At 32.6% G+C, this 25,990-nt stretch overlaps 3 long non-coding RNA genes across 4 annotated transcripts; 1 reads left to right on the forward strand and 2 right to left on the reverse strand.

The window, feature by feature from the left end:
* Positions 1–816: 816 nt before the first annotated feature.
* Positions 817–18,814, forward strand: LOC134230248 (uncharacterized). Its single transcript, XR_009984299.1, has 3 exons — positions 817–971; positions 2,860–2,888; positions 18,688–18,814. It is a non-coding gene; the product is annotated as an uncharacterized LOC134230248 (long non-coding RNA).
* LOC134230247 (uncharacterized) lies at positions 11,019–13,600 on the reverse strand. Of its 2 annotated transcripts, none has more exons than XR_009984297.1 (3): positions 13,507–13,600; positions 12,225–12,344; positions 11,019–11,377 (listed from the first exon to the last, which is right to left on the reverse strand). It is a non-coding gene; the product is annotated as an uncharacterized LOC134230247 (long non-coding RNA). The 2 variants fall into 2 exon arrangements; XR_009984298.1 differs by having other exon boundaries at positions 11,020–11,377; positions 13,503–13,600.
* Positions 18,815–22,200: 3,386 nt separating the features above from the next.
* On the reverse strand, positions 22,201–24,419 carry LOC134230249 (uncharacterized). The gene is made up of 2 exons (XR_009984300.1): positions 24,118–24,419; positions 22,201–22,599 (listed from the first exon to the last, which is right to left on the reverse strand). It is a non-coding gene; the product is annotated as an uncharacterized LOC134230249 (long non-coding RNA).
* Positions 24,420–25,990: the final 1,571 nt, after the last annotated feature.

A 25,990-nucleotide genomic window follows, 5' to 3' on the forward strand; every position in this document is an offset into this window, starting at 1 on the left:
AAAGATTTTCATGAACCCTGTCACCACTCATGATCGGTAAATTAAAAAGTGCGAGTCACCAAGTACGTTGAAAACGTTAAATTTGCCGGATGCCTCTCATGGAATCACGGGATCAAAAATTGTAATTATCTTAGATCAGAATGGATAAAAATTCGTGAGACATATATAAAAAGTTAAGTTGCACTTTGATATGTGACTACGCATTCCGAGCTAAGAGGGAAAAGAAAGGGTTATAACTTTAAAGAATATGTGCAAAATCACAATGTGCTTTTGTAATTAAAACAAGCTTCTTTTTTAAAAGTTTTTTAAAGTTTTATCTATGTCTAGTAATAACCATTCCAATTACTTGCAAAAGAAAATCAGCAACTAATGTAATCATTTTTATTGATATTCCATCGTAAAAAAATCTAGTTGAAAATTCAAATTCAGGATAAGGCTAGCCGTGAGATTCGAACATGTATGAACGTTGTCATTAAAATAGCTTCATATATACTTGTTCAGTTATATATGCATGTCAGAGTGCTTCAATAAAAGTGTGAATATATTTATACACATTTCATAAATTGCCAGTCAGTGATATTATTTTAATGTGAAAACATGGTCAGAATTTGTATACATGTGTAAGAGAGACAAAGAAAAAAGAAAGAAAGAGAAAGATAGGGAAAGAAATCTTGTGCCCATTGATTCTTTATATCAAAAGCACAATGTGATGGCCAAGCCATGAAGATTTCCGACAAAGATACTCCTGGATTAAGATGAATATAGCTACGCTTTTATTTCTTTATAACACCTTTAATGTTTTGAATAGAATAAGTACAACACACCTTTCTTCACAATCCCTGATATGTACATACTTCCTTTGATAAAGTCCTTGAGTTTTAATTGCTCTTTGCTGAAATAGCTGACGATTAGGTTTTTTGTGTTATCTGTTCGTTATTTGGTAGTTATTTGGAAAATGGCTCAGGTTCAGCGTGAGTACTATTATTTTTTTTTAAGTGTTATTAATTCTTTTAAAATTTGATTTTAGAATCATTGGTAATATGTTCATGTCTATTATTGTTTTTTTTACGTCACTGATCTCCTTCATATTTGAATACATAGGACCATCTATGTTTGTGACTGTAATATGTCAATGGTCTCATGCTACAGCACTGTGATGTATAATATTTAAGATTTTAAAGCATTAAATCTACATTTCATTGATGCAAATGAAAATCAGTTTCAGTCTAATACAGCAGTTATAATAGTTATTTCTACCTAGTGCAGTTTCATTCATTTTAAATTCTTGCATGAAACAGAAGTTTAAGGCCAAGATCTTGTAACTTACTTCAGATTGCCTTTTGATGCTAGATCCAATATGACGTCATAATTGATTTAAGCTTAATTTAAGTTTAATAGAAATAACGTAGAAAAATAAAACTTTTTCAATGCATTCAAAACGCAGCTAGGTTAAGGCAGTCCATAGGAAATAAGCCTTAAAATATTCCGAAAAAATCAATATAATGTTAATATTTTTTTTATTAGCATTAGTTTTAATTTAATGGGAACTATACTAATGCATATGAATGTATGGGGTCTCAACCAAGTTCGGCCAACGCGACTTCATGTACATCAGCTGTTTGTCACGTGACATGTTTAAAATTAGAAAAAATATGTACGGATACAAAGATCGTAAAAGTTCAACGATATACGGATAATTTTTCACTATGAAATTGATTGTGTTTTATTTAAGACAAATTTCTTAACCCGAAAAGTGCTGGGAACAACTTCTCACTGCCCGGTAATTATATAAAATTTAGCCGAATTTTGATAAAGTATGTGCATTTACACTATACGCATTGAAGAAATGTAAAACTACGGAAAAAATCAACAGCGCACAACTTGCACCCAGCACTTTTCAAAATAGTAGGGACAGTATCTACATGTGTATAAAATATTATAATTTATAATCAAGCGGATATCGTTGAACTTTTGAGATTTTGGAGGGGTTGTACATGTGATTGTAGTACGTTTCTATATAAAAGTGCATGACTGCAGCTTTATAAGAGACCTAATAGTTATCAATTAAATAAGACTGTGAACTATTGATTAATGCATTCAAAAATATGAATGAATTGTAGTCAGATCACGATTTAATTTTCATATTTTCAGTTCTACTAATAGCTTTATCTGCGTCTCAAGTACAGAGAAACTGCGTGTCAAACAAGCCTATGGCGTCATATCTATTAGTACAGCGAGATCAAGTTGGCTTTGATTTTACATTCGATTAGTGTTATACTGACAAAATAAGTTACACATTGATTAATATTAACAATAATCATGAGAAATCAAAGTATGTAAGAGTATATGAAAAAGAAAATTATTATTTATTCGCCGAGATTCATTAGTACAATTTCACCGTGACGTCATAATCGAATTCCCGAGGCTCTGCATACACTGTTCTACCTTTGGGTTGCCCTTAACCTAGTTGCGAACATGAAAAGTAACTCCAATATCTATATTCAATTTAAAATTACTTTGAAGAAAAGTTAAGTATGATTGAAAAAAAACAACTTTTTTCTGAGAGACTGTAGACAATATTGCTACATTTCTTTTCACTGAGGTGTAAAAAAAACTCCGAAATTTATATGCCAATTTCTGCGTTTTTCTTTAAAAATAAGTGTTACATTTTATTTTTACATCTAGTTAATAAAAAAATATGTCCGAAAACACCGATCGTTATTTGTAAAGAGTCATTAAAAGAACGTGTTTCTCAAATTCGAAAAGCCCAGTAGGAACCATCCTGACGTTAACTGTGATATTTAAAATGATAAGAAGATAATGAAGATGATGGTGATATTATTTTTGTGTTTAAAACAGCCCCTGCAGGAGGACCTCACAATGTCCTGGTAAGTAATATAAGATTACACTGATCCATTGTTCTTTTTTTCAAAAACAAAAATAACTGTCTGTTTAAAATTTAAATGAATTGCACATTTCTTCTAAGGCAAACATGTAAATATTTTATTTTGTTTGAGTTTAAAGAAATTGAAATGAGATATAATGGAAGAATTTACTAGTTTTTTCTCACAAAATTTGAAACAGATTAAATACTGTTCAAAATCTATTGTACATTTATGAATAGGGTATTTTTTTCTTATTACTGGTGATCTGTTTCAATTTTTGTTTTATTTATTTATTTCATTTTAGTGGTATTCGAAAGAAAGACACGGTAATAATAATAAAAAGACAAAGAAAAGGAAGAAAAATTTGTTTTTTCACTTTACAATTTCTTATATGTGAGTCAAGGGAGGGGTCATAGGTTTCACTTAAAGACTCAATAACTCAGAAAAATTCAAAATTGAGCGTACTTAACCCTTTCTCTACCGGCACATTTTCAGCGTTTTTGCAAACCTTTTGACATATCCTTATAAATCAATTTATGACTTTTTTATTCAAAGAGTAATCTAGGTATAATGTATACCATTTTGTAGGGCATTTTTCTGGAGATGATATTTCATAACTATGTAGGTACCTCACGACTGACTTTGCTAGTGGAAATTGAGGTCAAAGGTCAAATATGTGCAGAATTTTATTGCATTTTTTGACACATTTTAATTTTCAAGTTAAAAATTAACAGTGATACACATTGAAATAGGAAATTAAGAATAAACCCACAAAAGGGCATTATCCTGTACTACATTAATCACATAAACTTTTTTTTCAATTCTGCAAATAATGACTTTAAAGAGGTAGCTAAGCAACGGAGTATTTTTCAATTTTCAGTCAGTATATCTTGTTTTTTGCTCATCCCACACACATTTATGCATTCCATTACATTGTAAAGTCAAATGTAGGGTAATGATACTGAGATAATATACATCAGATAATTGTCTGAAAGTTTGACCTCATCAGATTCACTTTTTTTGGAGGTCAAAGGTCAAATAAGTGCATAATTTTAAAATTTTTTCCCAAAACTTTTCATCTTTCTTGCTAAAATTTGTAACAATGGATGCTAAAGAAAAAAATTCTGAATTTACTCTTTAGAAGGCATCATACTGTATTGCAATATCCACATATTATTTTTGTTCAAATTTGTGTTAAATGACCTTTAAATGGTTGCTAAGCAACAACAATATTAAATTTTTTGGCTTTATAGGTTTCTAACTTCTTATTCTAGACAGTTTTCCATGGTATCGTTTGTAAGATATAAGGTCAAAAATAATGTATAAAACATCCAACAAATAATCGTCTTAAGTATTGACCCTGAAATTTCTGTTCTTTGGGTGTCAAGGTCATATCAGTACAGAAATCTGCCTTAGGCCAAAGTTTTTATTTTTTTTGGTTTACGAATTTTTGACACAAAAATATGCATTGGGCGGTCGAAAAATAAAAATAAAAATAATTTGGAACCTTGACATATTTGTTTTCTCGAGTAGCATTGAAATGTATTCAAATAAAAATAATAAACATGTAAGATTTTTCAACATTATTACTTTTTCTTACCATTCGATTTTATGTCAACAAAAAAGAATCACACGTCAAATGACTCAGAACAGAAATGGGGGTATCAGAGGCTCTGTTACTGTTGATGGTTTTCATTCTTCTGACATACAAGAACGAGGTTTCTATAAAAGACACATTGCACTGGGACATATGGGTAAAATTAAGTGAGTCGGCTATTGTTTGGTCAGCCTTTCCACTTATGAAAAAGTTTTTGGAAACTTCGAAAGTGATGAATTGCTTTCACAAAAAAAACTTTTACCTTATTTAGATACGTGTGTCCAGGGACCAACCTAGACCCAAAATTTAAGGAGACATTTCTCCCTCAAAAAATTTTGGGGAGAAGTTTTGAAATTTAGGGAGACTTTTGGTGCGCGTATGTGGCACACATTAATTATTAAAACTATTTCATTGTTTATAACTTACATGCATACATTTCAATAATTTTTCTGTATAAACATTGTATTTAAAATGATTAAACATTAAAAGAAAAAGAATCTTAAAAGATATTTATCCCAATTACAAAGTATATAAATATCTAGAAAAAAATAATAAAACAACATTGACATTAAAAAAAATTTACTACTACTACTATTAAAATGTAAAAGTTTCTTATTGTCAGATTAATTGTTTATCAAACATTTTTTTCATTTCTTACATAGTAGCGCAAATTTAATCTTAAACTTCTAAATTTTCTCTTCTCATTAGATTTCCAGGCTTCTTGCATAGTCATAATTTTGTTAATTTCTCTTCAAACTTTGTTTTCAATTTAAAATTCTTTTTCTAATAAAAAGTTCTGGCGCACATCTGCTAAACTGCCGATTGAACTACTTATGTTTATCGGATCCGATGTGTGACTTCTTAGGATTAGTTAATAACTTCACAATTTAACAGTAAAAATATATCTGTATCCACAGCATGAACTAATTATTTGACAATAAAAAGATCTAAAATCTTTTCCAACATCTTTGGCATGACATCGATAGCTGTCCATCTGTTTTTGTGTCTTGTGTATAACTTGTAACGATAGACTTCTTCATACCCGGAATTGTAAAATCTAGAGGAGTTCCGACGGAGTATTCGATGCATTGGTCATTAGTATAGAAACAGTCTGTAAGTGAGTCGCCCCCTAGGTTGGTCCTGACAATCTGTATTTGTGGAGGTCATTTGAATGTTTAAGATGTGTTGTAAATTATAAAAACAGTTGTTTGGTCGAGAAAATTTCGGATTAATTAAGAGTCCAGTTTCTCGAGTCAGACACATTATTTTTATTTTTGTAAATAGGGAAAAATAGGGTCGGCGGAATCGTAAACCAAGAGAAAAAAAAAATTTGGCCTTAAATTGTATGTATATATCAAATTTGAAATGCTGCAATTATTATGGACATATTTTCCAATAACTGACACATAAAATTGTAAACAACAAAATCAACAAAAGATATCACAAAAGTGAATAGTTTTGTTTTAATTACTTTGTTTTTTTTTCTTTCTTTTTTTTTCAAATCTTGGTTGTCATTCAAAAAACATATCACTGACTTAAGTAAACTGGAACAAAATTTGTAAAATATGTTCTCAAGTATTTCAATCTTAGTGACACATACTATTAAAATCATATTAAGGTAAACATGTATTGCAGCCTTTATCATTTTTTAATTACACAAAAGAGAATTTATTTTGTCATTTTCAAAAACTTAGTCAAACACATTCTTTGTCATCTAGAATACATTGTATAAGAAAACATTTACATTTTTTCTTTTCTTACAAGAATTATTAGAGAAAACCACACATATATAAATTTCTTAAAGTTTAATGGCGAATAATGGCCATGGCAGCACTACAATTTTCAGGAAAGTACATTTAGTTACTGGTTACAATCGTAACCAAGGTTACCGACCCAAATACATTGGGCGATTTTGGCAACCCAAATGGCAAATGGCAAATACATGTAAATGAAAATCATCATGAAATGGGCAAATACATTGGGTGATTTTGACAACCCAAATGGCAAATGGCAAATACATGTAAATGAAAATCATCATGAAGTAGGCAAATATATAAATGAATATGAAATAGGCAAATATACAAATGAAGCTGTTAAGCAACCTACTGGCAAATAATACATTGCAAATGTTTCATCCAGTCTGACACAAATAAGCAAATTGAAATTTCACACATATTGAAAATAATTATGTACAGTTGTAGCGAGCCCTGGGAACAGATGCTCACTAAATATAACCCTATTTAAGTTCAGCTAAAGATTGCGCCAATGGACACTATGTGTCCACCGCCACAATGGCGGTAGCTGAACGCTTATGATACCCCCCCCCCCCCCCGGCACCCCTCCTTTTCAAAGAATGGCAAAGCAAATAAATTAACATTGCATACTAAGACAAATGTGTATAAAACAATCACATCAGCTAAATCTATTGAGTGTCTATTTTAGTGTGCTTTACATTATTCAGTCAGTGAAATAGAGTGCCATGGCCATTAAAGCCCACCCTTGACATTTTAAAATTATGCAATGCTTTCCTCAAAGTTTCAACAAATATCTCATTGCCTTGCTCTGACAAGTGCACCCCATCCTCTTAAAGTAGAGTATGATCAACCAAAGTGAACTCTGGGCAACAAATATATCCCCCTTGATGGGCCAAACAACAAAGCTAAAAACTCAAAACCCAACTTCAGTAAGAGCATGGTTGTCCCTAGCATTACGCCAAATCGATCAAGGTAATATCTGAAACCAAATAATTTTCCATAATTGTTGTTTGGTAACAGAACTTAAATTGAATCAAAAGAATTATTTATGATATAATGCAAAACACATAATGGAATTTGACCAATGTCTTCGCCATTGCAATGTAGAACCAGATTATAATTGTGGGGTATCTTCATACCTTAACATTAATTTGATTTTTGGGAGGAGATGTCATCATTTCATGCATGCCGCCTTTTCCCTGCCACCAGATATTAGCTTTCAATCTGGATAACCCAAAATTGGACCCCCCCACCCATTTTTTCTAGCATAACCAAAACCAGAAGTCTCTGTCGAGACTGTAGCTCTACTGGTTTATACTTAAAACAAAGAAAGAGAAAAGTAGCAGTTGATACTTGAAACTTTAAAACAGCAATAAATAGAAAAATGATCCTTGCCACTCATCAATATAAAAACCGATGCACAGAATCATGTATCCTAGCATAATCCACCTGTGTGCCAAGTTATCTTGAAATAAGACCAAAACTGTAGGAGGAGTAGCATTTTGCAAGAATTTCACAGAAATTTCTATTCCTAGTAATCATGGCAGCACCATTCGTTGAAATCCCAAAATCATGCCATAATATTGACGATCCAAAAATATGTACATATTCTTACACCCTCTGAAATATTTGTAAACAAAAAGGATCATATTTAAAATAAAATTTAGCATTAAGCTTTTAGAAAACCTATCAAGCTATACTGCTTTAGGTGCTTAAGAAGTAATACAAACAATTGAGTCTTTAGCCATCAATGAATTTGAGGTTGATATTCTTATTTATCTCTTGTAAGCTTTTGAACCCCAACGAACTAATTCTTGATATAACTGGCAATCTAGCATCTACAGAACTTTGCAGTCATGACATGCCTACCACCATCTTTTTTATAACAACAAAGTCTCAAGTACCATCAAGTTGACATTTAAAGCTTGTACCTGACAGATATGTTCTTACCGTAGAATATGACAGATTATCTATTATCTATTTTTCATCAGGATTCCAAATCGGATGTGACCCACAAGATAATAAGACAAGCCTTGAACTGTATATTGTTTAAACTGGAACAAGCTAAAAAATGATATGTCCCTGATTACTTTAGTACCAACCCATTCACTTGGCCTCTTAAAAAACAACAATGATTCTTGAAGAAAGTGCCACAACATAATTCTGAAAACCATGAACTATCAGTAAATAATTGGAGTTGATCATTGTCTACAAAGTCAATTTGTTGAAAGTAACAGCAGCCATTGAACAAATCTAAAAAAGTAAGCCACACTTTCAAGTCCTCCTTAACCACCACAGAAACCCTGATAAAGTGATGTGGTTTACAGACCCCTTGCATGATGTCATGAATTATGCCTAGTGAATGCCCGGCCTAACAGAATGGCACACAAGCAAAAATTCAACAAACCTGCAAGAGCCTTAAATTCTTATAGGGTAGCCTTCTTTCTTGACATAAAACTGTTGATCAAATCCTTTAAACTATTCTACTTATCAACTGGGATTCTTAACATCATTTCAAACAAATCTAACTCAAAACCCAAAAAGGTCAGGGGAGTGGAAGGCCACACTGTTTTATCATCAGCTATTGAGGGGACACCTAACTGCTCGCATAGCCCCACAAAGAATGACATGAGTTCATCACGTGTATTCCTACCTGCCCTACCAGGAAACCAAAATTCATCTAAGTAATGCACAACAGATTTCTGACCAGACTGTTGCTTCAATATCCATTCCAAATATGATGAAAATTCCTCAAAAAGACTACAAGACACCACAAAATATTTATTTAAAACCTAAAAGCTTCAAGATCTGCCGGGTGAACAGGAAGCAACCTAAATGCAGACTTGGGGTTCATTTTTCCCAATTCAAGGCCCCCTTACCTAACAAAGTTAGTAACCTAACTGCATCATGTAATGAGGAGTAACCGACTGAGGAGAAAGATGGATCAATAAAGGAATTAGCACTCAAGTTTTCTGGTTAAGATAAATGATGAATCAACTTAAATGATCCATCTTTTTCTCTACTAAACCTACGGGTGAATTAAAGCCTAAGACTGGGAAAGGGTCTTGAATGGAATGGGCCAGTAACTCTTCCAGCATAATTTTTTCAGAATTCCAAGCTCATTATCCCTAACTGACTTTGAATTAAAACAATTAGTAACTACCCTTTTGACAATTAATTTAGAAACCTTCATAAAACCCCTTTGGCAAAATTTCTGAACTCTTCCTATTATAATCAGAGTTTTGTAAATAAGCTGCATAAACTTCTACTTTAAATGGGGAATAACCTAGGTAATGCAGATTGTGGTGCACTGTGGAATCATGCTCAAGGCTGAGGTGGTCTTGTTGAAAGTCTCTGGTTCCTGTATTATAATGGGTACCTTTGACCTGAAAAATCTCCAGAAGCATATTGATATTTAGCAGACACCCCCCCCCCACGGAAGGTTTTGCACCGGACCAATAAACGATGGTACCATGTACAGAAGCTAAAGCTCCTGATCAAATTTTCATGAAACACTTGAATTTCTTGCAATTCTCATTTGAAATTGACCATTATAAAACTGCCACCTTATATCTGTTAGCCTACCTGCTAGCCCCTACACAAACAGTGTGGATTTAATTAAACAAGCCAAAGAAATTATGTAGGGTGTACTGTGGCATATACTGAAGAGAAAATTAAAAATGCATCAGTCCACTACTGTACATTTGTAATTTTAACTGTAACCCTTTCATTTCAATTACTACTTGACCATTAGAGACTGTTAGTGTTTGCTTATCAACCATCAGGACCGGATTGGACAGAAGCTGTCCTAAATCAATTAGCCCTTAACATTTTATGTTTGATTTATTCTGTAGCATTTTCCCCCAAACTACCGCATATACCATCGATCTCATTACCTGTTGTATCAACATGATTGGCAGTCTCTACATTGAAATCAGATTCACTGCTGGAACTAGTGGGAAAAGTAACCACACTTCATGACACTTGTCGTAACCATGGTAACAATAACGTCTGTACAGGGTATGTTTTACTCTGACGAAACTTCTGTAGATTCGACTGATCCCACTTTTTGTTTTAGGCCCGTTCGTAGATGCTGATTTCCACTTCGCCGGCTTGGCAGCGGGTTGAACTCTAGGCATTTCCTGAAACTACCGACTTTGGAATAAGAAATACAATATAGAAATAGGCCTAATAATAAAGTTATTATTATTATTTTTAATATTGTCTCAGCGTTAAGACTTCGACAATTTTTGTAAATAAAATCATTATTATTATATTTTGCTCAAATATTGACATTTCTGTTCTATATTACGCATGTGGTTTTTCAAAATCGAAAAACATCCGAAAAGTCATGTACGTAATGATGCAAATACACACGAAAATAAAGATTGCTAGAAACATTCTCCTTAAATTTCATGCATAACATGAATTTTTTAACACATTAAAAAATAAATAAACAAATTTTTATCTTGAGATGCAGGATATGTCTGCTCCCCTTCATTCTCTAACGGAAAAGGAAGTCCCAAGGATTCGACTAAAATACCAAAAGTTGAAAGAACGGGGAAACACTAATGACCCGATAACCCCGAATATGGGCCTCTCTAATAACGCGATTTAATTTTTAGCAATTAAATCGAATTATTTTACATTTTCAAGTCTTTACTGGGTTACTTGTTAAAATAACTTTTGTCATTTTATAAGCACATGAAAAAACAGCAAAGATGGACAAGCACAGAACTTCAGATACAATCTTTCACTCACCCAGTTTATACAATGACTGAATTTCAGTATCCAAGGATTTCTTTAGTATTTGCTACTCTTCTCACAAGCCCTTGTCTTATGCTGTCAAAAGTCAGAATTCCTTATTTCACATGACATGATCTTGAATAACCACTTGCATCATTGATAGAAATAAAGATTATTCCTAAAAGTGAAGTGTCCGGCAAAGAATAATTAACAAGCAGATAGGCTTATTTGCTAGTGTTTGCAGGTTTTTATCTCTAACTTTAGATTCCAGATTACATTATGTGCACATCATCTTCATGTTGAATGAACTCTCTGCCATCTCTCTGAAAGACTGAGGGAACTCCTTTGATTTGACCAAGGCATGATCAGTTTCTAAATGTATTCTGTCCCGACTTCTGTAACAAATTTTTAAAAAAGTTTTGAAAAACCTTTTCTAATCGAATATGTACTTTTAATCAGATAATTCAGTTTATACAGAAATCTACAATTGGCAAATTGATATAACATTGTTAAAAAGTCTTTATAAAGCATATCATATATATTATATTATGTATGTCATATTTTGTCATACTTGTAGTTAAATGGTTTGGGGAAGTCAATGTATTATGACTGAAACATTGCAAGCTTTACACTAAACAATCAAGGTTAATCAATTATAAATTTTAAAAAATAGCATAATTAACCATTATTTTATCAAATTCATGAAGTATCCTTTTTTAGCTTCTGTTGTCAGGGTTGTTAAGAGAAAGGGCATGTTGGACTGAAAATTTACAGAAAACTGTTACTTCAGAGAAAAATCCCTGGGACAAGGTGTTTATATACATGTATATATGGGCTTGTTTGTATGTTATTTAATGTCTCTCTCAAGAATTTCTCTCTCAGATGGAGACGCCACCACTTGTCGGTGGACAGATGCAAATTTTGTTCTATACTCGGCACTTACAGCTATTGAGCTGTGAGGGATTTTTTTCATGCCAGCACCTACTGCGACAAGGGACCTTAATTGGGTTATATAAGTATAATATAAGATAAGATATTTTTATAGTGTCTCATCAGAAGAACAGGTCTCCATGTCTCATAGTAAGATTCGAACATGCGATTTAAGGATCAACTCCTTACTTCGCGACTTTAGGGCAGAGGCTCTAACCACTGCGCCAGTCCGGCTACTCATGTACCTGGGAGTGTTGACTTATAGCCGTCCAGTGGCAATGAGGAATTTTGATTGCAATTAAATTGACTTACTAATAACTAAGCACATATGTCCTCCACATCATGGTCTTTTCTGTGCATGGTGGCCATTAGCAAGTGGGTCTTCATAGATGAAAGTTCTGAAGCCTAAATGGTACCAGCGCACTACACGTGCTAAAAAAAATTATGTGTTTGTGTTATGTCATGTTTCATTTTTCTTTGAATGTTCTTAGAGGTGGTCAAGAAAACTTACCATGCCACTTCAAAAACAACACAAAAATAAGTCAAACTTATTCGAATCCATCATCTCAAAACACGGTTTTGATGTTCAGGCCCACAATACAAAAATTGATTTTTTTGATGTACTCTGACAGATCCGGCACAAAGTCTTGATTAAGCTTTATAGCTTGATTTAGCTATATAGCTTTATTAAGCTATTCGGAATAGCTTAATTAAGCTATTTTATCACAATTTTTTCTCAAATGTTTTATTTTTTCAGCATGTGCAAAAAGTCGCACCTTGTTGCAGTGGAAATATTACACTTTGAACTCTTCTGAATACAATGCATGTAAAAATCACTCACCAAATTGCCTCTCCTTGAGAGACTTTGTACTCAATTTTTTTAAAGTTTGGGGGCTATTAATGAGAGACCACACAATTATTTCTTGAATGAAATTATAAAGGAGGTCAGTTATGGCCAACAGGATAACCGATTGGTAACTGTTTCACACAATCAGAAGCAATCATACTTATCCACGCCAATATTTTTTTTCAGCACTGTAAACTTTTATTTTTCTTTTTAAATTTACTAAAATTGTTTCATTTTAAAGTAAAGATGTATAATTTCTATAGGATGCTTTTTGACTGAAAGTTTTTATAACAATAAACTTGTGTAGCTAACAAACATGTCAAATGTGTACTGCTAAGAAATCTGTGATTTTTTCAGCAGTGTAAACCACACGAAAATTAACCACCTACCTCCCATCTTAAATATGTGGATCGGAGGGGACGGAGTACATCGAACAAAAATATTTTATTGATCAGTCAACACAGTATTCAGATTCCATATTGAGAAAACAGTGACATTGTTTTGTAAACAATTTTGTCATCGGAAAAAATAGTTTTTGTGAGAGTTTTTTGAAAGAACCGAAAAGTATCATTTTTGGGTTACCGACGATGTCAAACCAGCGAACGGCTTCATATCACATGTACATGTGTAGCCAGGGTCCAGTCTACTACTATAGTATATATAGGTCCTTGGTAGTCTATAATGTCTTTTCATTTCAGTCAATGTACTCTACAATACTTTTAAACTTTTCAATCAATACTTACTCACATCTAATGCCAAAGAAAAGACCCGTCATATCTGATGAATTGACGTGTTCTCCATCGTAAAATTATCATGAAAATCCATGCTGTTCAATAGACTGGCCTGCCTGTCTGATATCCGATATACAGACAGGTGATCAGTAATGTAAAGAGACCTCTACCGGCCGCGCTTATTGGCTGATAAAAACTCTCGCTGACGTAGAATTTAAATACCTCGGGGAAACCAAAACAGATCATAGAGTGCTATATTATGGATGATTATCGTTACCTCGAGTTTTCTTTGCGTACGAAAATTGCATTGGCAGAAATAAATTGTGAAAGATATTCAACATTAAATTTTCTAAAGCTTTTGCAAGGAAGAAGTATTAAAAGTGCTTTGAATAACGATACCGGCCGTGGTTGTTTCACCGACGGACTACCATGGCCACGGAAAAAGTTTGATTTACGAGGTGCTGCCCAAAATATTTGAAACAAAGATTTTAATTGTTTCACCATTGAATTCCACCATAGAGGAACAATCCGCAAAATAAGGAGACAGGTTCCTGCGTACGGTAAAGACAGGCAATGCCAGTCTATGATGTTCAACAGCCTGTTGTTGTTTACTGCTACAGTAGACTGGCATTGCCTGTCTTTACCATACACAGGAAAAGACAGGTGATCACCGCCATTAAAGCCAGGGATTCCTGGCTTGAGTGACGCGCCATCTATCGGCGCTGCTCTACGATACAGCATGGGAAATAATCACACAATAAAGCAATCTGCTGACTAAGTGGGTGAGCTTTAAACCGATTTATGTTTCCTGCGGTAATTAAATATGTCAATTCTAATAAACAAAACTAGTTTGCAGAGTTGTATCCAATTAATGTATGCCATGTATACATGTAATGTGAGATAGGGGCTTGCTGATCTGTTATATATCACGCCTGAGAAGAAATGTCTTGTACATAGGCCTAGTATGAAATGTTTAACACTCCTGTGAAACAAAAATTTGAAAAAAGGAATAATTGTATTGTATGTGGAAATATTAGCGACCGTGTTCTACTAAGTTTAAGACATGACTGCATGGCTGTTAGGATGCCGTCTTTTTTTTTGCACTATTAATTTTCCATGTACATGTATTGTTACGGCCCTGTCTCCTTATTTTGCGGATTGTTCCTCTATGGTGGAATTCAATGGTGAAACAATTAAAATCTTTGTTTCAAATATTTTGGGCAGCACCTCGTAAATCAAACTTTTTCCGTGGCCATGGCAGTCCGTCGGTGAAACAACCACGGCCGGTATCGTTATTCAAAGCACTTTTAATACTTCTTCCTTGCAAAAGCTTTAGAAAATTTAATGTTGAATATCTTTCACAATTTATTTCTGCCAATGCAATTTTCGTACGCAAAGAAAACTCGAGGTAACGATAATCATCCATAATATAGCACTCTATGATCTGTTTTGGTTTCCCCGAGGTATTTAAATTCTACGTCAGCGAGAGTTTTTATCAGCCAATAAGCGCGGCCGGTAGAGGTCTCTTTACATTACTGATCACCTGTCTGTATATCGGATATCAGACAGGCAGGCCAGTCTACTGCTACAGCGGAAACACGTGTTAATCTCGAATAAAACCAACTCAAACCGTAATGAGTCGTGTAAATGGGAGATTTTGTATTAATTAAATCATTGTGTTTCAAAGTTTTTTTTAAATTTCATGTCAGTATATGTTTAATTGTAATTTATATTAAGAATATATTTTAATAAAGCAAACAGCAATAAATCTTATTTTTTTGACGTAGACCTTTAGGAATCAAACATTTTTTTTTTATCAACACTGAATAAACTTATTGCACATTGCATAAATAGACAAAAATACATATGTACTATATTTCTCTAAAGGTGTAAAGATAATTACTGTTATTTTAAACCATTTTTTTTAAAATAATGCATCTATTTAAATTTAATTAAATATAATAGCACATGTACTAAACATGTTGTTCCGAATGAGGCGCAACGAAAACGACCTTGACGTTAAATATTGACTACATTCAAATTTTCGACGAAAATTACGCGGAGGTTCAAAATTCAAACTATGGTAATTCAGAAAATACCGAAAATAAAGAGACCAGTGAAGGCTTGTTGAAATGGAAATTTTCTCTTCTTTTACCTGCTGTATTTTGTTTTCCCTATTTCAACACAGAAATAAAGGTAAAACTGCGTTTAATTCAAATATTACGATAAAACCAAGAAAAATCACATGCGTGGAAGAAAATTCTTGTTTTAACAAAATATTTAAAAGTAAAAGCAATAATTTTTACATATTTTAAAAGCAGAGAAAATAACCTTTTTAAATATATTAATTTTATTTAAATGATTTAATCAGGAAAAAATATACCTATTGTCAGGATATTCGTCCTTGCTTTGGAAAATTGCGTCATTTTCAAAAAGTCATGAATGTCTTCAAAACGTAAAATCTATTCATTACCGATTAATAAGGCTCAAAATTTTTACAGGGTCTGAAAGTAGAGATAATTTCCTAAAAGATGATATATAATTTATATACCTTAATGCTATTATTAAAAATATACAGAGGTCCTGTTATCGCGATGTCGTGTTTTAACGCACTATCGGTCATATTGACCGATGCGGTAGAGAAGGGGTTAAACAAAAAGAAGTGGGACCAACAGGCGTAAATATGAAAGATTGATATTACTTGTGAAACAGACTAGTTTCCATTTTGTTTCGTCATTTCGAAAAATATTTTCTTTCGTTAAACCTTTAAAAAATTACTTCTATACAAATCTATACGAGAAGAAATCTAACATTTCTAATATTACCGATGTGGCATAAAAAAACAAATTATCGACGTTTAGCCGCTATATGATCCGTTCGATGAAATGTTTGGTTTGTTTTTACCTTCCTTGGTTCAACCGACATGATGTTACATCACGTACGACAATACAAGATACATGTATGTCCAAAAAAATTAAAATGAACGCTATAACAAAACATTTATTGACTGCGTTCTCGTGCAAAATGCGTTTTGTCGACCCTGGAACCAAACTGCCTTTCTTCGGCCCGAAGCAAACAACAGTTTGGTTCTTGGTTCTGACAAAATGCATGTTACCCATACACTCAGTTCATAAATATGTATTAATTCCCTGTGTTTTTAAATACTTAGAATATTTTTGAACAAACATTTAAAAGCAATCCAACATTATCTGATCATGATTATGGACATGCATTTTTTTCGAGGGGGAGGTGGTGGTAGCTTCCATATATATTTTTTTAATCTTGTTACTGTTCTTCTTAATTTGATTAAAACTATATTTGAGGAGGAACAGGACCTTTAGCTGAAAAAATTCCTGTAAATGAATATTTTTCGTATTTTTTATATAACTAATTTAATATGTACAGTAAAACTCGTTTAGTGCGAACACGGATATAGCGAATTAACGGATATAGCGAAGTTTTTCTGGGTCCCCGGCAAAATTCTTTACAAATCTTTGTAAAATTTTACAGCTATAACGAACTCGGATATAACGAATTTACGGATATATCGAACTGATTTTGAGTCCAGCTGAGGTTAAATATTATGAAATTTACATCATTTATATCGAACTTTCAAAGGTTATAACAAAAATGATAAATTGAACTTACTTTATTTCCTTTAAGCATTTGTATATAAAACTCAATTCATAAGAAAACCTTATCGGGGATATGTTTCGTTATATTTTCTACACTAACAAAGTTGGTAATATTACTTGAAAGAAACATGGATAGTGCAAATTCGCTATAATGGTTACACGAATTCGTTATACAGATATAGCGAATTACGGATATAGCGATTTAAATTCACAGGTCCCCAGGACTTGGCTATAACCGAGTTTTACTGTACTTAACATTTTAAAATGGTTCTGTCATGAGATTTCTTGACTTACTTAAAAGATATCGCCCAACAAATACTGCCCTGTTTAGAGATTGTATGGCGTTTAGATACTTCATGTTTACGGACCCATAACGGAGTCCATAATGCGAATTTTTACTCACAAAAAGATAAATATGATGGATTACACTATATACTCAAATATTTCATAATATTCATTGTGTTTAAATGATCTGAAAAAAGTTGTTTTAATTTTATATAGTATTTGGGTGAGATAATTTCTGAATTTTTCAAGTCAGCTTCAACGACAAAAACCTCATTTGGAAAAAATTCTGTCAATAAAAATTTCTAAATTTACGATTGAATGTCAGTCCTTCATCGTAATTCTTTACTGCATAAATATCACAGGGTGAAGCTTACCTCAATATCGCACGGGACATCATTGAATTAGACGTAAGCATGATAAAAACGCTTCACGTTTGTATTTTCCGAATGCGGGAAATCAATTGTGACGTCACACGAAAATACAAACATTCAAAATTATCTAAATAGAGAGAATCTTTGCTACTAAACACAAAAAATATTAATTTTAAAAAATCTGCTTCAGAAATTTATCACGATACATTGACTGTGACCTGTTTATTATGAAAAAAAAAATCTGATCATGGCTGGTGTGTGTATTTGATCTCGCTGCACTGAGAATTCGAACACTACGTCTATGACGTCACTGACGTCAGACTGCAGGGTAACGAGAAACAAATGTCTGGATTGGGCAACTTCACAATATCTAAATGATGGCAAGATCTTTAAAAAAAATAATTATTCATAATATTTTCTAAAATTAAATGTTTAAAAAACAATTTTAGAATTTAGAATAAAACTACACAAGAACTGTTGATTTTAACAACGTTTAACATGTATATCATCACCGATTATGACGTGAAATGTCGTTCAGTCATGTGACATGTACAAAGGTGCCCAAATATTGAGTAAGAAATACATGTGTAACTTTGTTCCCATAATAACAAGTAAGACCTACAACATACAGTATGACGTATATTCATACTTCTTTAAAGTAGGTCATCACACATTATGTAAAATAGAGAATGGCGTCAACTAATCTCTATACAGTGAAAACTCTCTAATGTGAAACCTACTCAATTCGTCAAACTGTGAATTCCGACGATAGATTTCTTTCCAAATTTACAAATTTGCATGTAATTTTACACTGTGCAATTCGACACCCTCTCTACTCTGAAACAGAATTTTTCTTCCAGAGCATGTCGGATTAGACAGGTTTCACTGGTGTTATTCCTTTTTTAGGTCACACAGCCTGTCCCCGCAACGGTGGTCGTGTCTCAGCCTCCTCAGAGGGACTGGATGGTTCCCGCTATACTCACCTATTTGTGTTGCTTCTGGCCGATCGGAATTGAAGTTATTTATTCTGTATACTGGGTTAGTGTACTTTGAAAGGTTGTCAAAACAATCTTCAAAGAGAATTATATGAGAAACTTGATCAACAAAGTTACAACTTACATCAAACAAACACGTTTCAAATAAAAGGGCAAAAATTTGATGTGTCATTGAAGGCATATTAACACGAGTAAGAAAGATGTTTGATTCTAAAAAAAATATTATTTATCATGACAATAACATTTCTTTATTTTTTTATCGAGCTTTCGTATTTAAAACAAATGTTGTAAAATACAAAATGATTTTTAAAAAATGTTAAAATTATAAATGTTTCAAAGATGCATAATTTTAATTCATAGGCATCTAGTTACGAGGTTAAAAAAAGCGGAAGTTCAGTATAAACAAGTGCGCCTATTTGTCATCATATCCATAGCAGGCGGGTGAAAAGAAAAAGAAACACAGAGTAAACTTTTCAGGTGAATTATTTTTTTCTCAGTATTCCCGTCTTGCTTTTAAAATCGTCTTAAAAAATTAACAAAAATCCCTTTTTGATTTTGTCTTTTTAAATTCATGAGTTATAGAAACTCATACAATAATACCACCCCAACCCCCCCCCCCCCCAAAAAAAAAAAAGAGAAAGAAATAAAGAAATAAAAGAAAAGAAAAAAATTAAAAATTGGCTGAGTAATTTTAAATACTAATTTAAGTGCATAGTATCTAACATTACCATCTGACTGGTTTTCTTATTTTCGATCATGCGGTTCAAGAAACTGTAAAGATTATGCTACCTTACATTTTTCTCCTTTCAGTATGTATAATAACTTTTCTGGTGACAAATGTAATCTTTTTGCTCATAAGTCTACTTTTAATGAGAAAGATATGACTTTGAAAGGTTTTCAACTTGACCTGTGCACATAAAAAATCACACACTCCCTGACAGGAACAGTTACTTTTTTTTATCATACAATATATATGACACTTCATAAACAAGAAAATCAAAATTGGTCGTGAGTTATGGTTCTTAACACCAATACTAATAAATTACTGTTGTCCCGTTACTTTTGATTTTAAGTATAAGAATTGTTAATGTCTGTATTCTTGCATTCGTAATTATTAGGGTGTTAGAGATCATGTCTCATTAAAATAGTGTGTGTGTTGTTGTTCTAATACAACGTAGAGTACATGTAACAGGCAAATTTGCCCGCTTATTATATTTAAAAATCATGTGGCTATTAAAATTATGATAGTTTGCAGTTCAGAACTTAAAAGGTGTTTTGCCTTAAAACCAGCACTAATTTGGATCCTAGGCTTCCATGAAAGCCACTAGAGGAGCATAATTAAAATATATTCATTAATGTCCTCATTTCCTGTATAATTTAATCATATATGAGATTATTTTCTCTTCGGACAACATGGAGCACAATTTTGTCTATCTCAGATTTTTACACATTAACGATATCTTACACCAGTTTATAAAAAGCCAAAAAGATGACACAATCAGCAGTCACGGTTTAGTTTACCATTCCTGATGTATACAGATCAGGGATGGAACGTCGAAAGATGTTTGTTTGGGGAATTCTCTTGTTTGCTGTTCATTGACAAAGCCAGTTTAAAGACAATAAATAGCCGTCGTCATATAATGTAGAGGGGGGTGATTTTTCGAAGGCAATTTAAAGATCTCACTTCCTGTCATTATTTTACTAAGAAATATACATGTTACACCCGGTATTTATTCGACGTCGAATAAGGACCATTTTGTCTGTACAAAAAGTGTCATCCCCCTAATAATTTGCATATCCAATGAGAGGATTAATGACCTTAGTAGAATAATGACCCCCTTGTGGATTAAAGTTAACATTTTTAAGGGACAAATATAATCAAAGTACTGAACGCACTCATGGGAGTTGAACATGGTGTATAACAAAATCTTTGATCGGGAGGTTAAGTGAGTAAACAATTTTATTATTTCCAATACAGACAACTGTTTCAAATTTTTTTGTGTTGCAACAATCTTGCGAAAGACATTCAGAGGCATGGAATAGCAAAAAAAAAAGGATGGGCCATAATGCAACATTAGTCCTTTTTTATACCCCCTGCTTGAAAAGCGGGAGGGTATTTATTAATCAGGAATTCCGTCCATCTGTTTGTTACGCTTTAGGTATACCAATCTCTTATCCGCAACTCCTCCTACACCACTGAACGAAATTTTCATAGAATCTTTATTACATATTGCCGTTGTGCACCTTCTATTACTTTTTCATCCTACACATTATTTCGGTTTCCCATTGCAAAACATACATATTCATATTACAGACGGTTGATCATTCATAGAATTCACTGCTCCCATGCAGTCTTCAAATTTGTAATATATTTTTCTTTGGCATCTTTACCCATGTGTTATGAAAATTTCAGTTTCGCAGGAACAATATCAATATTGATATAATGTGGATTTTAACACAGCATCCTTGTAAGAGCTAAAAGGTTTGTTATATGAAACTTCTCTGTGAATATAAATGTATTTCAGTTACACTAACATTATACATGGAGTACGTCAGAACCTAATCTTTTTTAATATTGTGAAGACAAAAAGCAATACCAAGTTCAAAACAAGTTTTAATGCATTAATGAATTAATTTAAACCAAGGAAAAGTTCATGAAAAGTTTGAATAAATTCTTTGCACCGGTAAAAAAGATATTGCCAAAAATCCGGGACGGCCGGGCGTCGAGAAGACTAGATTCACTGCCTACCGTCAGTATGTAGAGTTGTTGTTCCTATCTCTATTCAAGGTATCACACCGGTAATTGTTTTCACTATATAATTCTATATAGAATAAAAAATCGTTAAAAATCAGGTATTTGTTTACATGAAAAAATATTTAGCAGAAGGTGTTAAACATTACCTGTCACATTAGCTGACACCAAAAAACAGGGTACCCACACGGCATTTTCGGACTTTTTCCATCTGCAAACAGGGCTACCCTCAAATCCACGTGTTTTCACTGTGTTTATAAACACCTCGAGTGCACTACAGGAAGTAGCCTCCTATGCCATGAAAAAAATAGTTCCTGTCCAAAACCTTTATTTATTCACAAAGTACATAAAATTTACTAGGCACAGGTACCAAAGTTGTAAAAGTGGCATGGAAGAAAATAGAAAAACGCCTCAAAAGAAAAGAAAATTAATTCTATATATATGGACCTACATTTGACTAAGTTCTTTTTGATTGGTCAATTACCGGTGTGATACCTTGAAGGACCTTTGAAGGTGTTCGATTTTTTCCATTTTTGCACCTGAGATTCATGAAATAATTGTCCCCAACATCCCTAAGTCTGGTGATCTAAATCCCCTTATTTCTGAAGATATGAAGCATTTATCTCCCTTACTCCAGAGCAGTCAAGAACAACAGACACAGCACTCTGGAAGCAGTTTTTTGTGCATCTTTTGAAGCAGAATTTCACCATTAAAAGAATAAGCTTGGCAACCAATTTTTTATCCGTGGAGAGTATATGCTTTGTTCTTCACCACAAACAGAAAAGAGTTTACAAGTCTAAGACCATTATGTAATTATTACATAACAAAGTTGCATTTTCCCCTTCAAAGAATGAACAAAAATACAGAAATTGTTAAATACTGGGTTGATAATGAACACTGTATCTGGTCAATTTATGTTCCAAATAAAGCCTAGGTATGTGTCTACAAGCTGCTGTGCAGAAGTTTATCTAAATGCTGTGTTGTACCTCAGGGCAGTCAAAATGATATCAGCATCAAGGGAGGTTCTTCACAGCTCCCACACTCCATTAAACTGGCTTTGATGATAAGAACCTGGAGACAACAATTCAGATGTAATTTATTGTTGTGATTTATGCAACTGGCTTTCTCTTAAGACACAAATTAGCCATGAAATTTCAATTTAACATGCATAATTATTCTCTTTTCATGGATTTATTCAGGAATTCCAAAGGTATTTAATGAATTTCCATGATTTATGCAAGATTATATCTTTTTGTTTCAACAAATTTACATAAAAAAATGAACATTTAGATTTTAAAATATAAATATTAAACATTTTAATGAGTTTGAACACTTTTCTATGAGACAAAATGCATCACAGAGACCAGATTCAGGACATCCTCCATGATTCTTTGAGGTGTGTGGGTGTACCAAAACTGTTGATAAAATTTATAGGAAGTGATCTGAGAAGAAATGTGCACCTTATTAGCTGAATTATAGTTATTCTGATATTTCAATTATGTAAATATGCCAAATTTCTTCATCAGTTAAATTTGGAATTTATTAATATTTCAGTACAATGATATACTTAGTAGATCATGCTCATATAAGCATCACTGACTGAGACTGAATTCAAAAGTGACAGTCAACACCTACATATAAATGAAAAAATAACAAAAAACAGTCTCCAACAAACTGAAAAAACATGAATGTCAGCTGCGAAAGCATAAATAAAGTCCTTAGAACCACAAAAGGCATGCCATGCTGCTAAGTGACATTCTGCACTACATGTATGATGCATGGTTAGAACTCAGAATAAGTATTATCATGCAGACCTTGACAGTATTTCAGGATTTTTTGGTCATAACCTTCCTTACTTTGATAAATTCTTAATGAATTTTACTAATGTAGCTTATGTATTAAGTTTATTAGACAGATCTGACTCATTTCATTATTTCTGTTCTTCCAATGCAGTAATGTATGTATCACTGGAGGTCTGAATAAATTAAAATAAATCATGTTTCTGTAGAAATTATAATTCTGTGAAAACATTTTTACTTGTTTACATTTTATCGCAGTTGTCGCTTATGCTAAAAATTCATTCGCAAACCTAGAATTAGTCTATTCTTGAAAAATCAGCTTTAACACCCTTTACCGCAAAGTCTGTAGACACTATAACTGACTGCGGTCAGCTGGTGCAAATAATGTTAAGTCATATAAAATGAAAAAACAATATTCTCTGACTTCTTTCCACATTTTAGATGCATAATGCTACCTTTTTAGTCATATTTGAAAGTATTGAGTGTAAAATATAACCTATTGTTAATTTTTAAACAGAAATCTGTGAAAAATAATGTAAATTCTAATTCTAATTTTAAAATTGTGTGTTTTCAAACAAAAAGTTAATAAAATCACATATTTTGTTGAAATATGCCTTTTAAAAATGAAAAATGTCTTTAATAAGGATTAAAATGATTTTTCACAATCACCTTCAAGGTATCACACCGGTAATTGTTTTCACTATATAATTCTATATAGAATAAAAAAATCGTTAAAAATCAGGTATTTGTTTACATGAAAAAATATTTGGCAGAAGGTGTTAAACATTACCTGTCACATTAGCTGACACCAAAAAACAGGGTACCCACACGGCATTTTCGGACTTTTTCCATCTGCAAACAGGGCTACCCTCAAATCCACGTGTTTTCACTGTGTTTATAAACACCTCGAGTGCACTACAGGAAGTAGCCTCCTATGCCATGAAAAAAATAGTTCCTGTCCAAAACCTTTATTTATTCACAAAGTACATAAAATTTACTAGGCACAGGTACCAAAGTTGTAAAAGTGGCATGGAAGAAAATAGAAAAACGCCTCAAAAGAAAAGAAAATTAATTCTATATATATGGACCTACATTTGAATAAGTTCTTTTTGATTGGTCAATTACCGGTGTGATACCTTATATGACTATGACTCCTATGACTCTACACTGAAAATGAGTCCCATTACGAAAAACTTTTGATGTTCTTTATAATTTAGTTTTACTTTTAACGAAATCTAATATTCAAAATAAGATTACTTTATCATTACATTTAGTCACATTATTAAATTATGAAAATAAGATCAATTCAGGAGAACATGGCATGAACTATTTGTGGCGGATGTTTATGTATGTGTTCTGTTGAATATCATCGGAGTAAATCGGGCGACACAGTAGCCTCGCTTTCTGGCTCTATATAATCAACACAAATTACTGCGCATGTTAAATACGTGATGGCCATGGGAGATTGAACATAGTTCAACTCCCAAAAATAGACAAAAAGACCTATAGGCAAAAATGCTCACCAGAGCTAAATCAAGAATAAATCAATTATATGTTGATTTCATTAAGCTTATACAATCATAGTTTTAAAGTTAATACATGTATAATGATTCAGAATCTAAAGTAGTAAAAGATTTATAGAGTTCAAAGGGCTAAGTGAACATTTATGGAGAATCAAATGCACACTGACAAATAAATGCAATAATATCATATTAGTATTATCGACCCCGCTGGGAAAACAGGAGATTATAAAGGGATCATGATGCTTGTCCGTCTGTTTCACTTTTATTAATTCCGCAAAATATTAGACTTGCTAGAAACACAGTGAAACTTTAAGTATTTTATTATATCGATACAAACAAGACATTTGAAAAGTTATCTTGGGCTCGCCATTTCTGTTGTCGTTTACTATAAGGAAACTGTCTTTTTTTTTATTGATATTGGACGAGTTGACATGCTATCCATTTCGATTCATTTATGAATTTTCATAGCTTTACTCGAATACTTCTAAGTTTGTCGTAGGTTTAAAGGAAATGCTAAGTGTTCCGCATAGATATGTATCAGTTCCTTAAAAAAAAAACCCTTGTTGCAGGAACTCAGTCTATATTTGCATGGAATCAGTTTATCACCGCTGATTTTCAGGAAAATCAGCAGAATTTGTCGATTTACTTTAATATAGTGAAAAATCAGAAAAGGTATAATAAATAAAGAGCGATATATGGTAAGTGTCTCAATTGGCCACTAAAAATGATTATCTTAATTTTACTTTATATATATAGCTTGACTTTGTACAACTATGTATGCGAACATATTACTGGTCATTTTCATTTTGATCAATATGACGTTATTTTCGAAATATGACATCATAAAAATAACATTTTCCAGCCATTTTAGAATATTTTGTATAAAACTGCCTATTTTCAAGCAGTTTTTATTTTAGAAAATACAGAGTGCAGCTTAGAACAAGCTTTAGATTTTTACCAAAGATGTGTCTATTCAATACTAATAAGGGACAGAAAAATTATATATGTCCTACAGTGCACTCTATGCTTCAAATATAAAAAAAAAAACCAACATGAAAAAGGCATATATTTGGCTTTTTTGTTTGATAGCAAAAATAGCATCATTTCTCATGTCATGAACAGCTAGTGAGTGGACATCAA

This window comes from Saccostrea cucullata, unplaced genomic scaffold (assembly GCF_032062105.1).
Source record: "Saccostrea cucullata isolate Sc308-1 unplaced genomic scaffold, CSIRO_AGI_Scuc_v1 ctg8739, whole genome shotgun sequence".
In the NCBI taxonomy this organism is placed as follows: domain Eukaryota; kingdom Metazoa; phylum Mollusca; class Bivalvia; order Ostreida; family Ostreidae; genus Saccostrea; species Saccostrea cuccullata.